The sequence below is a fragment of the Benincasa hispida genome, chromosome 1, assembly GCF_027475165.1.
Source record: "Benincasa hispida cultivar pf3 chromosome 1, pf3_genome.v1.1, whole genome shotgun sequence".
NCBI lineage: Eukaryota > Viridiplantae > Streptophyta > Magnoliopsida > Cucurbitales > Cucurbitaceae > Benincasa > Benincasa hispida.
The window spans coordinates 100422966-100441640 of record NC_143478.1 but is presented as its reverse complement, the minus strand read 5'-3'; positions in this window follow the sequence as shown (position 1 = coordinate 100441640).

The window sequence follows — 18675 nt, the reverse complement described above, 5'->3', positions numbered from 1 at the left end:
AAAGTCAACTATTCCTTTCTAGGAAAGAGAAAGTCAATCGCCCTTTTTAGTGGGGAGGAATAGTATGGGAAAGAGCAAGACCAAGCCGAGGAAAGTAAGCTCTTCCCACGTGTAAAGTTGAATAAATGAATGTTGTCTCAAACAGAGAGATCAACCAAGTGCCTTTCATTTTAGGTCATGGGTAGCGCAGAATGCACTAATTCACGACCAACGTCCCATCCACATAGAAAGCTTACCCTCTTCCACATATTACCAGTGGATGTTACAACCATTATCATTTTGGTTGTAGGGGGGAATGAAGGGAGGGAGAGGAAGCGGGGAAGAAAAGGAAGCCAAGCAGATAGGTGTCACAATCGCACCTTCGTAAGGATCTCGAGGCGATTATGCGGCACTTGTTCTTGCCCTCGAACAAGTCAACCGATCCAAATCCGAATAGCCGATGGCAGAATGGGCATTTCTCATAACTTCCACCCCCGTTCTTGAGAAAAGGTTTTAGAAAACGGGTTTAGAGGAAAAGGTTTTCACAAATGTTTGAAAGCATGTTTAAGCAATGAACATTGGTCGTACAGTTAGAAAGAAATAAGAAACAACATGACTTTATAGCATACAACCTACTGGTATGAGGATATGATGATTAATCTTACCCTCATATAGTGCATTTTGCTCAGTGGATGATAGGATGAATCCCCATCCACGATGATAATTGCACCCGATAAGAGGCTTTTCCAGCCTTTTCGATGACTTCCATTGGTCTTCTGTAGCTGCTCACGAGGTGACGTTCTATTTGGCTTCGACATCGAAACTGTCTTAGGTACAATCTTACTCGAAATTAGTCCCTTGGTAGGAACTCTCGACATCTGGGCTTCCTCCTCATTGAAGGCAGGGACTTGTGTAAACTATCTGACTCTACAACGCGACACTTTTCCAAGATACATAAAATGTCTTAAGGGGCCTTCTCTTTCGTGGTTTTAACTAACTTGTGGGTAAGGTCTTTCTCCAATTGGAGGGCTGAGATCATCTTTATCTCATTCGGTTGTTTGATCTCGGCATGCATAATGGTGGGTGCAGACCCTGCGAGGGGTATTGGTATTACCTTGTGCTGAAGCAAAAAATTCCATCCCCAACACCACGTCAAAGTCATCCATTTTGACAATCACGAAATCGGTAGGGCCACTCCAATCCCCCAACCTTACGACTGTTCTCTTTATCATTCCTGTACTAGGCAAGGCCGCAGAGTTCATTGCTTTCATTTTACCTATGCCTCCTACCTAACGGATATTCAACCGTCTGACTTCTATTTTGAACATAAAATTATGGGTGGCTTCAAAGTCAACCATGGTACTTTTGGCTGATCTATGATTGACCCAAGCATCTACATACATCAGACTGCCTTTTTGGAGTTCCTTTGTTTCTCCCATACTCTTCTGGAGGGCAGCTAAAAATCTTAATACCCCAATTCATGGGGTTTTATCTTTCTCTACTTGTATATTCTCGTCCTCTACCTGAACAGTTTTGCCTTTCGAGTTTGAGGCCAATGAGGCTTGAAAATCGTTAAAAGCTGCTCGTTTCGGACATTCGCTCGCCTTGTGTTGCCCGTTACATATATAACAGGATAGGGGCCGACCGCCACGTATTTCCAGTCGTCTGTTGAAGTGATTTGCCATCCCCACTAGTGTCTCTGTCTCCCCCACTATTTCTCGATGGGCTTGAATCGTTTCTCTTCCTCTCTCTATTAGGGGATCTCGAGTGTTGTCTCATCTCTTGAGGTTCATCAATTAAGTTGAACAATCGTTCAACCGCTGCATACGCGGTTGGGAGATTCTGTATTCTCTGTTCATACAATTTTGTTTTTGCCCACGGTTTTAGGCCTTCAATAAAACAGAAAACTTTGTCTTTTTCGAACATATCTCTTATGTCCAACCTCAACCCGAAAAATTGTTTCACATAGTCTCTAATAGTGCCAGTATGTCTCAATTCCCGCGTCTTGCCAAAATCTCAACATTCTCGAGGAAGGACTGAGAACATAACTCTTGTTTCAGTCGCTCCCACGCGTCGATGGTGCACCGACCCTCTTGGATGTCCATGAAACGAGACCTCCACCATAACTTAGCATCCTTTACTAGATGTATCGTCGCTAAGGTGATCTTTGACTTCTCAGCCGCTGTGTTCGTAACTCTGAAATACTTCTCCATATCAAAGATAAAATTTTCTAGCGCTTTCACATCACGAGCCTCATAAAAGGGCTTAGGCTCGGGTACTTTTACCCTATTGAATTGGATTGCACCCCTAACTGGGGCTTGATTTCCCACCGCTCTCATGGTGAGGTTAACTCCTATACTGATGTCTGTAATCTCTGCTCAGACCACATCGAGGGTGGCTCGAATGTCTTCAGATAATTCAGTCACCATCTGAATTATCTCTTTCTGCTAGCTGTCTAGTTCTTTAACATGACCTCCACAGGGGTAACAGAGCCTGATGTGCCATCCCCATGCTTAAAACTGCTAGTTCTCATAGCTTTTGCCTCTAAGTCTCAACCCTTGTTAACAATTCCTTGACGGGCAACCCGTCTAAGTGGCTACCAACATTTCGATTTCATCGGCCTTATCAGAGACTTCTTATAACCAAGTTTCTAGGAACTAAACCTGATCAGAGACTTTTATTTGATATAGAATTTACTCTTCTATCTCGACTAATCAATCAACATAGGACTTGTTGAACTATTTTATAGTAGACATGATCACAGTTTCTCACTCCACAAGTCGACTTGGCTCTTATACCAACCATCACAATCGCACCTTCATAAAGATCTCGAGGCAATTGTGCGACACTGGTCCTCGCCCTCGAACAAGTCAGCTAATCCAAATCCAAATAGTCGATGGCACAATGGACGTTTCTCACAACCTCCACCCCCATTCTTGAGAAAAGGTTTTAGAAAACGGGTTTAGAGGAAAAGGTTTTGGCAAACGTTTGAAAGCATGTTTAAGCAATGAACATTAGTCGTACATCTAGAAAGTAATAAGCAACAACATGGCTTTATAGCATACAACTTATTGGTATGAGGATATGATGATCAATCTTACCCCCATATAGTACATTTTGACCAAAAGCACATCCACCACTCTTGCATATGAAAATGGGCGAGCGGTCACACACTAAGAAAAGTACATAGAAAGTAAACTACCTAGCAAAAGAAAATACATAGGATAAAAGCATAGTAAAAAGAGGTGGAAGCGAACATGTGGCTATTGGCAACACGCCTTGGACAAGCATGACCATGACATTAGGCACCCACCCCTTTCTTTTCTTACACACTTGGATGGTGGTTAAGGATTTTGATCTCATTCGTCTTTCGATCTAGTTCTTTTGTGAAATTTGATTTGGGTTATAGTCTTTTTTAGTGGTGGTACACTCAATAAGAACGAGGCACGCCCTATTTCAGTGGTAGGGAAGGAAAAGTGGGAAGTGGGTCTCCTTCACTTTACTAGAAGTTTTTTTATGCTTGAGGAATTTGAAAGTTGCTTGAACCTGGTGATTAGCTCCCATAAGTCTAAACTCTTTGTTTCGCCTGATGTGAGTAGGCAGCTAACAGCGGAATTGAGTAATTCAAGTGGTATCTCGTTGACAACGGATCTTGGAGTGTATTTGAGAGTCCTCATTGTTCATGGTAGGGCTTCTAAGGAATTATATGCCCCGTTAGTGGATAAGGTGCTTAAACGCCTAACTAATTGGAAAGGAAAAACGTTAAGCCCATAAGGGTGCAAAACTCTAATCTAGTCTACCACTTTGGCCCCCCACTCCACAAACTAATAAACTGAACATGTCCTTCATTCACCTATCTTTCAATCAATTGCCCCCTATATTGTTAGCCTGTTGGTACTGTTGGGGTTGATGCTCTAAAGTCTCGTGTCCTGTAGTTTATAAATAGTTTGTATGAACACTTGTGATGTATAATATATGATATTTACTTCACTTCTTGATTTTGCTCATCTAGATGTTTTATTTGCTTTACCACAAACCAATAAACTAAAATCTCGATTGTCTTAATGTAACTTAAGCATGTATAAGGTGATATACAAGTGGATCATGTCTTAAGTGATAACCAAAATGGTCTGTAATATATAGATGTAGGAGAGAAACCTTATCCTGGTAACGCTACGGATGCGGCTCGCTTTGTGGAATAGTTATAAATGTTGTGACTTGTCACAGATGGTCTGATCCTGATCATTCATGTAGGGGACATGCGAGTGGGGGCGTCCTATACAAAGAGTTTGTATAAGACCTGACCACGAAGTGTTAACATCTTGTTATATAACACCGTTCATGACAGAGACTTCACTTCACTAGGATGACCATATGTAACATGACCTCAATCCAGAGTGAGTTGGGAACTCCTGCCATTGAGGGCGGTCCTTTCATTTGTATAGGTGCGAGTGGCTAGGCCACCAACTCAAACCTACCACTTTGGGGATTCATCTGATTTGGGAGCTGGGAACTCAGCTACACAAGATAGAATTCACTCCCTCCCCGAAGCAAGGGCAAGTAGATAGATAGCTCCCTTAAGGGCTGATTCCAAAGCTTGAACGATGTGGCGCCACACACCTTCTCATGGCCTGATAGGTGTTCATACATAGTTGGACTGTGTTGTATTGTTCATTAGAGGGATTAGTGGTACTTAAGAAGTAAGATGTAACTATAGGGGCAAAAAGATAAATTGGCCCAGCTGTACTTACGAGCATCTGTGAAGGGTCATCGTATTCATGATTTGTTATATCCGATGGACACAGAAATATATCTGTGGTAAGAAGAGTTCAGCTATCGGTCTTTAGTAGAATTCTTGGCAGTTAACGGATGGTGGATCTCGTGGCTAAAGAGTTTAGTCAGCTATTCACGTACTGTTGGAGCTTCGAGCCATAGGTCCATAAGATCCCTTTGGTAGCTTGGATAAAAGTTGAGAATTTTTGGGTCAGTTTGAAATGTTCAAATTGACAAGAGGGAGTTCAATTATATAATTGAATTAGTTAATTATATATGTTATGATTGACTAAATGTATGAGATACATTATTTTGGCAGAAATTGGATATAAATATGATTTATATCAAGTAGAGGACAAAACATTATAATTGATATATGATATCAAACTATAAGTTAAGAATATAATATGATTATATTTATTATTTTATTAATTGGGTAGTTATGAGATAATTGGCCGACGTTTTCTCCGAATTAGTACGTTAGTGGGAAGTTCAATTCAGTTTCAATAACTGAAGAATAAAATGAAGATTGTTTTCATTTTGCAAGAGAGACGCATAATTGCTCACGATGTGTTAGCCTTCTATCGCTTAGTGTTTGAGAGCCTATACGATAGCGCCCGCTTATTAAACGATCGCACACCTACACTTTCCTAAACGATCGCCAGCGCTTTTCTAAACGATCGCCCACGATATCTTAAACGATCGCTTACCTTTTCATAGATGATCGCTTAGCACTTGAGCTGAACTAAACAATCGTATAGACGATCACTTAGCTTTTACTACACGATTGTGTACCTCGCACTAAACGATCAAGCACCCGACTATATGATAGTCTTCCCATTCTCCCACTTGCTAAATCGTAGTACACGATAGCCTTTCCTCCCCCCCTCTACCAATTCCATCAAAGAATATTGAGGGCTCTGAGTGGTGGTGTCATCCTCGTTTGTTATTGTTCGTGAAAAGCTGTTCATGTAGACGATCGAGTTGTTGCTGGGCGATTACTTGCTGGATCAGAAAGAGCGAAAGGAGTTTGTTCACGGTGAGACCGAGTTTTATGAAGAAAGTCTTCAACTGGTACGTTATCTCGATCTTCTTGTTTTTATCTTTTAAGCATGCCAATAATTTAATGTAATCAATGTATATCTGTTTGTTTGAATGTATATGTAGAAATTCTATCATAATGAATTGGAAAGATCCGCTGCTCTTAGGTACTCTTGTATAAGATTTCCTTCAATTGGTATCAGAGCCAAGTTTCTGATATTCCAATTTCATTGCTGCAAAGAATAACATATACATTCTCGGTGGGTGTAGCATGTCTACTCTCTGTTTTAATGGTTAAATCGTTTGTGGATGTGTGGATTAATGGACTTTTCTGGGATTAAACCACAGTTTGTTAAATTCTTTTACATTTCCAGTTAATTGTAAAGGCCCCTACGTTTTTGGGCATAATTAATTGCTATCGAGTTTGTATTAAAAGTTAGTTTGAGTTTTGAGTCGTTCGTGAAGAAGTTCGGAGCAAGGGTTGTTGTTCTTCAAGGAAGAAGATGACCAAGCGTTGGTCGAGTCGTGTAGACGATGAGGTAAAGGATCGCTGAGTATTGGATGCTCGGGTGTCGTTTAACGCGCGAGTGCACTAGACGATTGTATAGCTCAGCAAGCCTCATTGCTTAGTAACTAACTATACGATCGTGGAGTAATCGCACGGTAAATCATTTACTTTTTCGCATGTTAAGCGATCGTCTAGACGATTAGGCTTCGTAGCCTCATTGTCATCTAAGCGATCATTTAGCTTTTCACGCTATCGTCTAGTTTGCGCTACACGATCATTTACCTTGAGGAATTTACTAAACGATGGAGCTTCGCCTAGCGGTTCAAGACCTGCTTCACCTGTGAACCGGTTTGCTCGATGGAAAATGTAATAGATAGAATTTTTCATTCCGGTTTTGTGTAGGTTCATCCCAGTCCATTAATCTTTGGTTTAATACATGAGATGTATGTTTAATAATATGTCATATGATATGCACATATAGAAAAATCCCACCTTAGGTTATGCATTGGTCATGCATCATCTCTTTATTATAAATGTTATGATTTAGAGAAGCATGATTTAAATTACGTAAGAGCATGCTCATGCATCATATAATATAAGAGTTATATTTATGCATGCATAAAAAGGATTAACATGCATCATCTTTATATTATAATTGTTATAGTATAAAGGTGTATGGAAAGTATGTTTGCTTGGTTATTACATGTATATAAAAATTATGTATAGTAATGACCGAACATTGCATGAAGCATGACACATAGGTTACTTTATAAGCGTTATAAATACCTTGTTATGTGGCAATGTGTTTTAGTTGTTTCTTTTTAAAGGTTAAAGAGAAATTAGAACTAAAAACTATAAGAAAGACATGCATGCTCACTTAGGTTTAATTCATGGTTTTAAAATGTTTAAAACTTGGATGACATAGACCTAAGATCACGTTTCTAATATGATTACCAACCGTTAGGCTTTAATCTTTTAATCAGTTTAATAGGATTAAATTGACTAATAAAAGGTTAAAGTGTAGCAAATCTATCCATAAGGGACCTTTTGTCTAAGGTGGGTTCTGTCAAGGCTAGGGTGTTTAAGTTGACGGAAACGTAATACCCCTACCTGGGAACCTACCTGGAAAGGTGAATTAGATAGATTTGATGCATGCATGCAAGTTAAGGACAGTCCATTAAAGTGTTTAAATATGACTACTTGAACTTGTTTATTTCATAGACAAAAGTTGTTTATGAGCAGACTTAAAAGATGACTTAGACTAAAATCAGTAGCCGGATTGTCTAGGTTAATGAACCCCTAGGTAGAACATTCAGTGGGAGGTACTTGGGGCATATGATGCTTCATTTAAACCTTTCATGTTTCTCCCTTTAGTCCACACCGTGAGATCTACCCTCGACCTCGTGGCACCCTGAGTGTGTCCCCCTAAAGGATGGTGTTTGGGTATGTCAATATCAAGGTGGATGGAGAGAATGTTCATAGTAAGTGGGAGCGAGAAGTGCGACAGCATATCCCACGGTCTCCCTCGTCAGATTGAATAAAGTTTCTGCGCATCGCCTCAAGGCACCCTGGGAGTGTCCCCCTATAGGATGACAGTTTTGCGTATTTCTTTATTTGATCTCTTGTAAGAGAATAAGGTTACTTAGTCTCTTGTTCTAATTTGCTTCTTCCCTACAGTGGGCTCATTAAGGCGGGACTCTGGCGCCAAAAGCGAGGGGTCACACTTATGCGGAATTTTAAGGGTTAACAGTTTTGGACCAAATAAATGGTGGCTGTTAGGTTTAGTTCTAAGAGTTGGTTCTGCCTAATGGTTGACAATGTCTCATCCCAGTGAAGGGGCATCTGATCACCCCACCGGTGATGTTTGTCCTGTCTCACTGGGGCATCATTGCAAAATAGGAGTCTTTCACTTAGGATACTTGGAAATTGTTTTGCTAAAATTAATTGGTTAAAATGTGGTTTAGCAAAATCTTATAAAAGTTTGTTTGTTTTTTAGCAACAAGTTTTAAAATGGCTACAACCACTATAGCTTTGCTTAGCGCCAACAAACTTATTGGCAACAACTTGTATACTTGGAAACATATGATCACGACGATACTAATCATCGAGGATCTCACGTTTGCCTTTATGGAGGTCTGTCCTCCTATTCTAGCTCCCAACGCCACTCGAAATGTTCGAGAGGCGTAATATTCGAGAGGCGTACGAGCGATGGACACGGGCAAACGAGAAATCCCGAGCCTATATTTTGGCCAGTCTTAATGACGTGTTGGCCAAGAAGCATGAACCCATGGTCTCTGCACATGAGATCATGGAGTCCTTGTGGGGGATTTTTGGACAACTGTCTGAACAGCTCAAGCACGAGGCTCTAAAATACATCTTCAACTCCAAAATGAAGGAAGGCACCTCTATCTGTGAACATGTGCTTAATATGATGGTCCAATTCAATGTGGTGAAGATGAATGGGTCGAGTATCAATGAGGGTAGTCAGGTTAGCAGAGTTCTGCATTCATTGCTACAGAGCTTCCTGCATTTTGTTAGCAATGTAATTCTTAACAAAGTGAAATATACTCTTATAACTCTCCTCAACGAGTTGTAGACATACCAATCTTTACTGAAAAGTAAGGTGAGAAAAAGGACTGAGGCAAATGTTACTTCATCCTCTAGGATGTTCTATCGAGGTTCGACCTCAGGAACGAAGTTTGCACCTTCTACTTCTAACTCTGCAAAGGGAAAGAAGAAGAAGGGTGGTAAGGGGAAAGGGAAAGCGTCTGCTAACCCGCCACTTGTTGCCCCAAGGATATATCCGCCCCCAGTTGAAAAGGGAAAATGTTTCTACTACAATCAGGATAGATACTGGAAGAAGAATTGTTCTCACTGGCTGAAAGAAAGAAAGGCCGCCAAAGTTAAGGCCAAGGCAGACAAAGGTAAATATGATTTACTTGTTCTAGAAACATGTTTAGTGGAGAATGATGATTCGATCTGGATATTTGATTCAGGTGCCACTAATCACATTTGTTCTTCTTTTTAGGACATTAGATCCTGACGATAGCTAGAGGCTAGTGAAATGACGATGCGAGTAGGCACCAGGCACGTCATCTCAACTGTGGCAGTGGGAGGCATCCAGTTATCTTTATAGAATAGGTTTCTAGTTTTAAGAGATGTGTATGTAGTTCTTGAACTTAAGAGGAACCTCATTTCTGTAAAGTGTCTGTTACAATGTAAATATACGCTTTCTTTTAATGTGGATAAAGTATTTATTCATAAAGATGGTGTTGAAATTTGTACAGCTTATCTGGAAAGTAACTTGTATGTGCTAAGACTGTTAGCCTTAAGTTCCCTCCATAACACAAAGTTGTTTAAATCTGCCGTAATTTGATAACGGGCAGAAATGCACGTTATTACAACGCAAAGATATAAAACAATGTGGGAATGCGACGATAAGAATATTCAAAATCGTGTCCAAAAGCATTAAGTTGAGAATATTGCGATCGCATGCGCCCATCGCATTAAAGCAGCTAATTTTCTTATTTTGTACAGGAAAAGGCGTTGGCGCAAAGCAAATTGCGATTGAAGGAATTTGGTGCCCGAGCACATTAGAAGATTTCGACCGCAAAGTTATGCAATAATATGCGCCCGCGAAAATCTGCTTAAGAAGGTGGCCGCATAAAGACGACGCATCAAGGTGAAAGCTTAATAAATCATGATGGGACAGAAAGCTGATGATGGTCGAATCCGAATTTAGTCGATAAGTCGTTAACGACACACTGTAGCAAGTACATTCATCTTTTTGGTGACCATTAATCGGCATATCAAACAGAGATTTAATGACTTCCATCATTGCAATCATTTGAAAGAAAAGCTCTTCACCCTGAAGCTCTATAAATACCAAAGGCCACCTTCGTTAAGAGGGTTCAGAATTTTGGGTTCCAATTTCCAGTCGTTCCCGTTCGCCATATACATAGAAGATAAATCATAGATAGCCGTAGTCTATAATTCTTACACTTAGAAGGCGGAGGCGAGTGAAGAGAGAAGACGCCGAAGGATCATTCCTGGTTAGCTCGAGAGACCGCTGGGAAGTGCTGCAAATGGAGAGAGGGCAGACTCTTACGAAAGCAAGAACATTCTTTTGGACAAAGTAGAGTAAAACACAGTGTAAAAGCCTTGGGAAACAAGACATTGCTACCGGGCTTCTTATCCCTATCTTCCATTGTTGTTTTGTATTCTAACTTATCTATAAAATGGAATTTTCATCTCTACATTTGTTCAATCTCTTCACATTGTGCATGAGTAACTAAATTTCTGAATGGGTTGAGAAGCATTTAGCTAGCATGACCTAAGATCTTCACTTTATGCGATCATCTTATCTTATGTATGCATCCATCACCCTTTAGAGATACTTGAGAGAGTAGTCTAAAGAAAGAACCTAGACTTGAGAGAGTCAGGTTATAATCTAGGCTTGAGAGAGTCAGATTAGAAACGCATAAGCAAGAGATAGAGACTTAGAAATAAGCTCTGTTTGCTATCATGCATTGCATGCACACTAGAAATAGGATATGATAGTATGCGGTCGCCTTGGGTATGTGTGTATCATTCATCATCACATAGACAAGAATAGAGGCCTAGACATAAGTCCTATAGACATTATTGTATACATTGCATGCGTCCTAGGAATAGGAACTATGGCATTTGCATTGAGAGATGACATGTTGTATGTGTGTAGCATGATCGGATAACTTGAATGCAATCTTAGGAAGTGTTAGCTAAAACCCTTCTCAACCCATTCCCCGCATACTTATTGTAACTTTCGCTGTCATTAACTCTTCACTCAACTCCGCCGCATAGGATTTATACTCTAAACAAACATACCAACCAACTTATTATTTTTGTCACTGCAAAGGAATCAAAACTTACCATCACATATTGTTTCAGTAGTCCCTGTGTTCTGTTGACTTTTTGGCCCTTAATCTCAAATTAATTAATTTTAATTAATTAATTAATCAATGTTTTGATGATAACAAACTCAATTTTTAATTACTGAAAATCTTAGTGTTTTAATATGTCCATAGCGTAGAGCTCGGAACGACGATTCCAACACCTCTTGAATCACTCAAATCGGAGCTAAAACGAAGACGATATGACCGAAACAAGTCTATAAAGAAAATATCGTGGTGGATGACGTGGCATAACCAGACCATTTGCATGTAGACATGTGGCAACATATTGGTTGAATGGTGGATCATTAAGAGATTAACATATGATGGACTTTTGATTTTTGGATTGATTTAAAATTTAAAAAAAATTGAAATTAAAAAGAAATTTAAAAGAAAAATAAATTTAATATAATTTTATGTTTGTGTCTAACAGCTAGTTTTTTACACATGGTATGTTTTTTTATTTTTAGATTGACTTTAAAGAGAATGAATTTAAAAAGAAAATGAATTAAAAGGAAAATTAATTTAATATTAGTTTATGTTTGTGTCTAACGGCTAGTTTTTAACACATGGTATTTTTTTATTTTTTGGATTTATTTTAAAAAGAAAATGAATTTCAAAAGAAAATGAATTTAATATTATATTTTGTTTGTATCTAATGACTAGTTTAGTTTAAAATCTCCACTATTGATTTTTCTTTTCCAAAATCCAATGGTCCAAATTAATTGTGGTTTCTAAAATTTTTTCCATCTCTATATAAACCATCTTCCTCTCCAAATTTTAAACCAACAAATTTTACATTTCATAATCCTCCAAAACTCAAAAGTTCCATTGTTGCCCTCTCTAAGTTCCCAATTTTTCTTTTCATCTTATTCTTGAGAGAGTGTTATTGTATTGTGAGGATAAACTTGTTGAGTTCTTAAACTTATAAATCCACTCTAGTGAGAGTTGTATTGTGTTCTTCAAAAATTCCAACATTTGTAACGGTTTGATCCTAAACCATGGAAAGAATCGGGTTTGCTCTTGTACCCATAAAGGAGCGGTGGTGTAATGGTTGGGCTCTAATCCGTGGAAAGAGTCGGAAAGATTTTATTCAAATTCCCAAGAGGCGCTTAGGTCGAGTTTGACTGAACCACTATAAAAATTACAGTGTCTTCTTCTCGAACTCTTTCCTTTTTATTTTTTCAATTAATTTAAGCAATTTATTGTATGTTTTAGTTTGTTCTTATTTATTTGCTAAAATTTGATAGAATTAAATTATCACATTTTTTGTCATCTTATTTATTGCATAATTTGATTTTTTTTCTTATTATTTATAAAAAGTGTAGTAATTAGTTTAATTGGGTTAATTTAGGGAAAAAAAGTTTAATTAAACCCTATTCACCCCCCTCTAGGGTTGCCATATCGATCCAACAATTGGTATCAGAGATAGGTTGCTCTTCTTGAAATATTTATTTCTTGATAAATTTAATTTTTTTTGAGCTATGGCAACTTTAGGTTTTATCCCTTTTACCGATAGTCAATCTATTATAAAACTTTCTTTCTTTAATGGTACTAATTATAGTTATTGGAAAAATAGAATGAGATTTTTCTTGCTTTCTATTGATTATGATTTATGGGATATTGTTGAGGAAGGTTTTAAAATTCCAACAAAAGATGTTGATGGTGTTAGCACTATAAAACCTAAGGAAGAATGGTCAATAAATGAAAAGAAAGCATGCTCTTTAAATGTCAAAGCTATTAATTGCTTATTTTGTGCTTTGAATGAAGTTGAGTATAATAGAGTATCTATATGCAAAACTGCTAAAGAGATATGGGATAAATTAGAAATTACTCATGAAGGATCTAGTCAAGTAAAAGAAACAAAGATTAACATGTTAGTTCATCAATATGAAATGTTTAAAATTGATGAAAATGAAGCTATTTCCGATATGTTTATTAGATTTACTAACATTGTCAATACTTTAGAAGAACTTGGGAAAAAGTACTCAAATCTTGAGAAGATAAATAAGCTATTGTGGTCTTTGCCTAAACAATGGGAGCCTAAAGTCACCGCCATTCAAGAGGCAAAAGATCTCAAATCTCTCTCCATTGATGAACTCATGGGCTCATTGTTGACGCATGAGATAAAGATCAAGAAAAATATGGAGGATGAGAATAAAAAGAAAGAAAATAGTATAGCTTTAAAGACTATCTCTTTAGAAGTTGACTCCCAAGATGAAGATGACCTTGATGAAGATGATGTTGCCTATCTTTCACGTAAGTATAAGAACTTCATCAAGAGAAAGAAGCAATTCAAGAAGCATCTCTCCAACCAAAAAGAGTCAAAAGGTGAAAAGAGAAAAAAAGATGAAGTAATATGCTATGAATGCAAGAAGTCGGGTCGTATTAGAACCGATTGTCCTTTTCTCAAATCATCCAAGAAATCCAAGAAGAAAGCAATGAAAGCTACTTGGGATGATAGCGATGAAAGCGAAAGTGGGAATGAAAATGAAGAAGTGGCCAATTTTTGCTTCATGGCTCATAGTGACAAAGAGGATGAACAAAATGATGAGGTAACTCTAGAACCTCTTTCTTATAATGAATTGTTTGAAGCTTTTGAAAATATGCAAAATGATTTAGAAAAACTTAGTTTTAAGTATGTTGTGCTTAAAAAGAAATACAATGTTTTATCTAGTAAAAATAAGTCTTTACTTGAAGAAATTGCTTGCTTAAAAGAGAATGAGCATGATGCTATGCATATTGATGAAATGAATATCTCTTGTGACAAGCACGCTTTTGATTGTGATGAGAAAAATGCCTTGCTTGACAAAGTTAAATTTCTTGAGCATGATAGTTGTGAAAAAGATAATTTGATTAAATTACTCAAAGAAAAGGAATTTAGTGCTTTGCAAGAACTTGATAAGGCTAAAGAATCTATTAAAAAGTTGACAATAGGTGCTCAAAGATTAGACAAGATAATTGAAGTAGGCAAGCCTTTTGGTGATAAAAGAGGTTTAGGCTATATTGATGAATGTTCTACTCCTTTAAGTTCTAAAACTATCTTTGTTAAAGCATCTCATAATATGCCTAAGCTTAATATGCCTAAGGTTGTGTCTAAGCATGTTAAATCTAACTTTGTGCCTATAGGTCATTATTGTGGTGTTGAAGGCCATATTAGACCTAAGTGTTTTAAATTGAAATATGCTCATACTACTTCTCCAAGAAGAAATTTTTCTCAAAGGGCAAAGTTTCACAATGCTCCAAGGAATAATTTCTTCAAGAAAAGTAGAGTACATAAATTTGTTGTAAGAGATAAATCTTTGCATAATATTGTTTGTTTCTCATGTGGCAAGTTTGGACATACAACTTATTCTTGTTACTTGTCTAAATCCAATGCCTTAAATGTCTATGCAAAAATGAAATGGATTCCCAAGTTTGTCAATGCAAACCATCTAGGACCCAAACAAGTGTGGGTACCAAAGAATCAAACTTGAACATTTGTGTTTGTAGGTTTCTTTGAAAGCCTCTAAGAAAAACAAGTGGTCCTTGGATAGTGGTTGCTCGAGGCAAATGACGGGAGACCCATCTAAGTTTGTCTCTCTCTCCAAAAAGGATGGAGGTCTTGTAACCTTTAGTGACAACAAGAAAGGTAAAATAATTGGTAAAGGTAGTATAGGTAATGAATCTTCTATTTTAATTGAAAATGTACTTTTGGTTGATGGTTTGAAGCATGATTTACTTAGTATTAGTCAATTGTGTGATAAAGGTTTTAGAGTTGTGTTTGATAAAAAGAATTGCATCATTGAAAATTCTAGTGATAGAAAAGTTATATTTGTTGGAAATAGAGATGAAAATGTTTATACTATTGATTTGAATGATTGTCCTATTAATGATAAATGTTTATCGTCTTTGCATAATGATTCTTGGTTATGGCATATAAGACTAGGACATGCTAGCATGCACTTAATTTCAAATATTTCCAAGAATGCTTTGGTTAGAGGTCTTCCCAAATTTAAATTTGAAAAAGACAAAGTTTGTGATGCTTATCAAATGGGTAAGTAAACTAAGTCCTCTTTCAAATCTAAAAATGTAATCTCTAAAACTAGACCCCTTCAACTATTACACATGGACTTATTTGGCCCTTCTAGAATTGCTAGTTTTGGAGGGAACTATTATGCCTTTGTGATAGTTGATGATTTTTCAAGATTTACTTGGGTTTTGATGCTAAAACATAAGGATGATGTTTTGAAAAACTTTTCTAGTTTTGCAAAAAGAGTTCAAAATGAAAAAGGTTTTTTGATTTCTAAAATTAGGAGTGATCATGGAGGAGAATTTGATAGCAATGTTTTTGAAACTTTTTGTGAAGAAAATGGTTTTTCTCATAATTTCTCCGCTCCAAGAACTCCTCAACAAAATGGTGTAGTTGAAAGGAAAAATCATACTTTGCAAGAATTTACTAGATCAATGTTGCATGAGTTTGGTTTACCTACATATTTTTGGGCGGAAGCCATTAACACCGCTTGTTATGTTTTAAATAGAGTTTTAATTAGACCTTCTTTGGATAAAACTCCTTATGAACTTTGGCATAACAAAATTCTAAAAATTGGGTATTTCAAAGTTTTTGGTTGCAAATGTTTTATTTTGAATAACAAAGAAAAACTTGAAAAATTTGATTCTAAGACGGATGTTGGTATTTTTCTTGGCTATTCCTCTACTAGTAAAGCTTATAGAGTTTTCAATAAAAGAATTTTAGTAATTGAGGAATCTATGCATGTAGTATTTGATGAATCTTGCAATGTTATTTCTAATGAGCCTATTTATAGTGATGTTTTAGAAGGAAATTTTGGAGATTTACTTGTTAGTGACAAAGGCAAGGAAATTGTTTCAAGTAAGCAAGAGGTGAGCTTAATCGAAAAGAACGAAGTTGGTTCTTCATCCATGCCTAAAGAGTGGAGGTATGCTCCTTCCCATCCCAAAGAATTAATTCTTGGTGATCCCGAACAAGGTGTGAAAACTCGTTCCTCTCTTAATATGTTTAATAATCTTGCTTTTGTTTCTCAAATTGAACCAAAAAGTTTTAAAGATGCCGAAAATGATGAATTTTAGATTTTATCTATGCAAGAAGAATTAAATCAATTTGAAAGGAATAAAGTTTGGGGGTTAGTCCCTAGGCCCTCTCATGCTTCTATAATTGGAACTAAATGGGTCTTTAGAAATAAAATGGATGAAAATGGAAATATCATTAGAAATAAAGCTAGACTTGTAGCTCAAGGTTATTGTCAAGATGAAGGAATATATTATGAAGAAACTTTTGCACCCGTTGCTAGATTAGAAGCTATTAGAATGTTGCTTGCTTTTGCTTCTTATAAGAATTTCATTTTGTATCAAATGGATGTGAAAAGTGTATTTTTAAATGGTTATATCATGGAGGAAGTTTATGTAGAACAACCTCCGGGTTTGAAAATTTTGATTTTCCTAATCCTGTCTATAAGTTGAAAAAGACTCTTTATGGCTTAAAACAAGCTCCAAGAGCTTGGTATGATAGATTTAGTAATTTCTTGCTTGAGAATGGATTTAAAATGGGTAAAATTAATACTACTCTTTTTATTAAGACTAAAGAAAATGATATGCTTTTAGTACAAATATATGTGGATGATATTATTTTTGGTTCTACTAATCCATCTTTGTGTGAAGAATTTTCTAAGTGTATGCATAATGAATTTGAGATGAGTATGATGGGAGAACTTAGCTTCTTCCTTGGACTCCAAATCAAACAATTCAAGGATGGTATTTTCATAAGTCAAGAAAAATACACAAGGGATTTGCTCAAAAGGTTCAAATTCAATGAAGGTAAAATTGCAAAAACTCCTATGAGCACATCTACTAAGCTTGACAAGATGAAAAAGGTAAGTGTGTGGAAATAAAAACTTATAGAGGTATGATTGGATCTTTACTTTATTTAACCGCTAGTAGACTCGATATTATGTTTAGTGTATGTCTTTGTGCTAGATTTCAATCTTGTCCTAAGGAATCACATTTACATGCCGTTAAAAGATTTTTTTAAATATTTGCTTGGTACTATTGATTTAGGCTTATGGTATCCTAGAAATGTTGAATTTAATTTGGTAGGATATTCCGATGCGGATTTTGTGGGTAGTTTACTTGACCGTAAGAGTACTAGTAGGACTTGTCAATTTCTTGGTAGTTCCTTAATTTCTTGGTTTAGTAAAAAAAAAAATTTGGTTGCCTTATCCACTACCGAAGTGGAATATATTGCAGTTGCTAGTTGTTGTGCTCAAATTCTTTGGATGAAATAAACTCTTTGTGATTTTGGATTAAAGTTTGATAATGTGCCTATATTTTGTGATAATACTAGTGCTATTAATTTGACTAAAAATCCTATACATCATTCTAGAACTAAGCATATTGATGTTAGGTATCACTTTATTAGAGAGCATGTGCAAAATGATAATATTACTCTTGAATTTGTAGGCTCTAATAATCAATTAGCGGATATTTTTACCAAGCCTTTGAATGAAGAAAACTTTTGCAAAAATAGGCTTGACCTCGGTATTATTCGTTGTGATGCCTCTTGTTTTTATAATTTTACTTGATAAATCTTTTAGAAGGCATTTTGATAGGGAGAGATATAGAAAGCATGTGTTAATATTCTTAGGGGGAGTTGTGCTAAATTTATGTTCATCTTTTTAAGGGAAACATTTATGTAGTTCTAAATTTTTCTTAATTATTCTTTTTGATGATTTCAAAGGGGAAGAAGTTTAAGAAAAATATGCTATAAATTTGTTTTGATTGTATTAATTAGGGGGAGAATTTTTTTTTTTGAATGAATTTCAAGAATGATCTTTATGGTGATATGTTGAATTTTATTATGTGCTACATATGGTTTACATGTATTTCAAGCTATTTTTCTTGAATGGTTTGTCATCATAAAAAAGGGGGAGATTGTTGGCTTTTTGGCTCTTAATCTCAAATTAATTAATTTTAGTTAATTAATTAATCAATGTTTTGATTATAACAAACTGAATTTTTAATTACTGAAAATCTTAGTATTTTAATATGTTCATAACATAGATCTCGGAACAACGATTCCAACACCTCTTGAATCACTCAAATCGGAGCTAAAACGAAGATGATATGACCGAAACAAGTCTATAGAGAAAATACCATGGTGGATGACGTGGCATAACCAGACCATTTGTATGTAGAAATTATGTTGATTGAATGGTGGATCATTGAGAGATTAACATATGATGGACTTTTGATTTTTGGATTGATTTAAAATTAAAAATTGAAATTAAAAAGAAATTTAAAAGGAAAATAAATTTAATATTATTTTATGTTTGTGTCTAATAGCTAGTTTTTTACACATGGTATGTTTTTTTATTTTTGGATTGACTTTAAAGAGAATGAATTTTTTTAAAAAATAATTAAAAGGAAAAG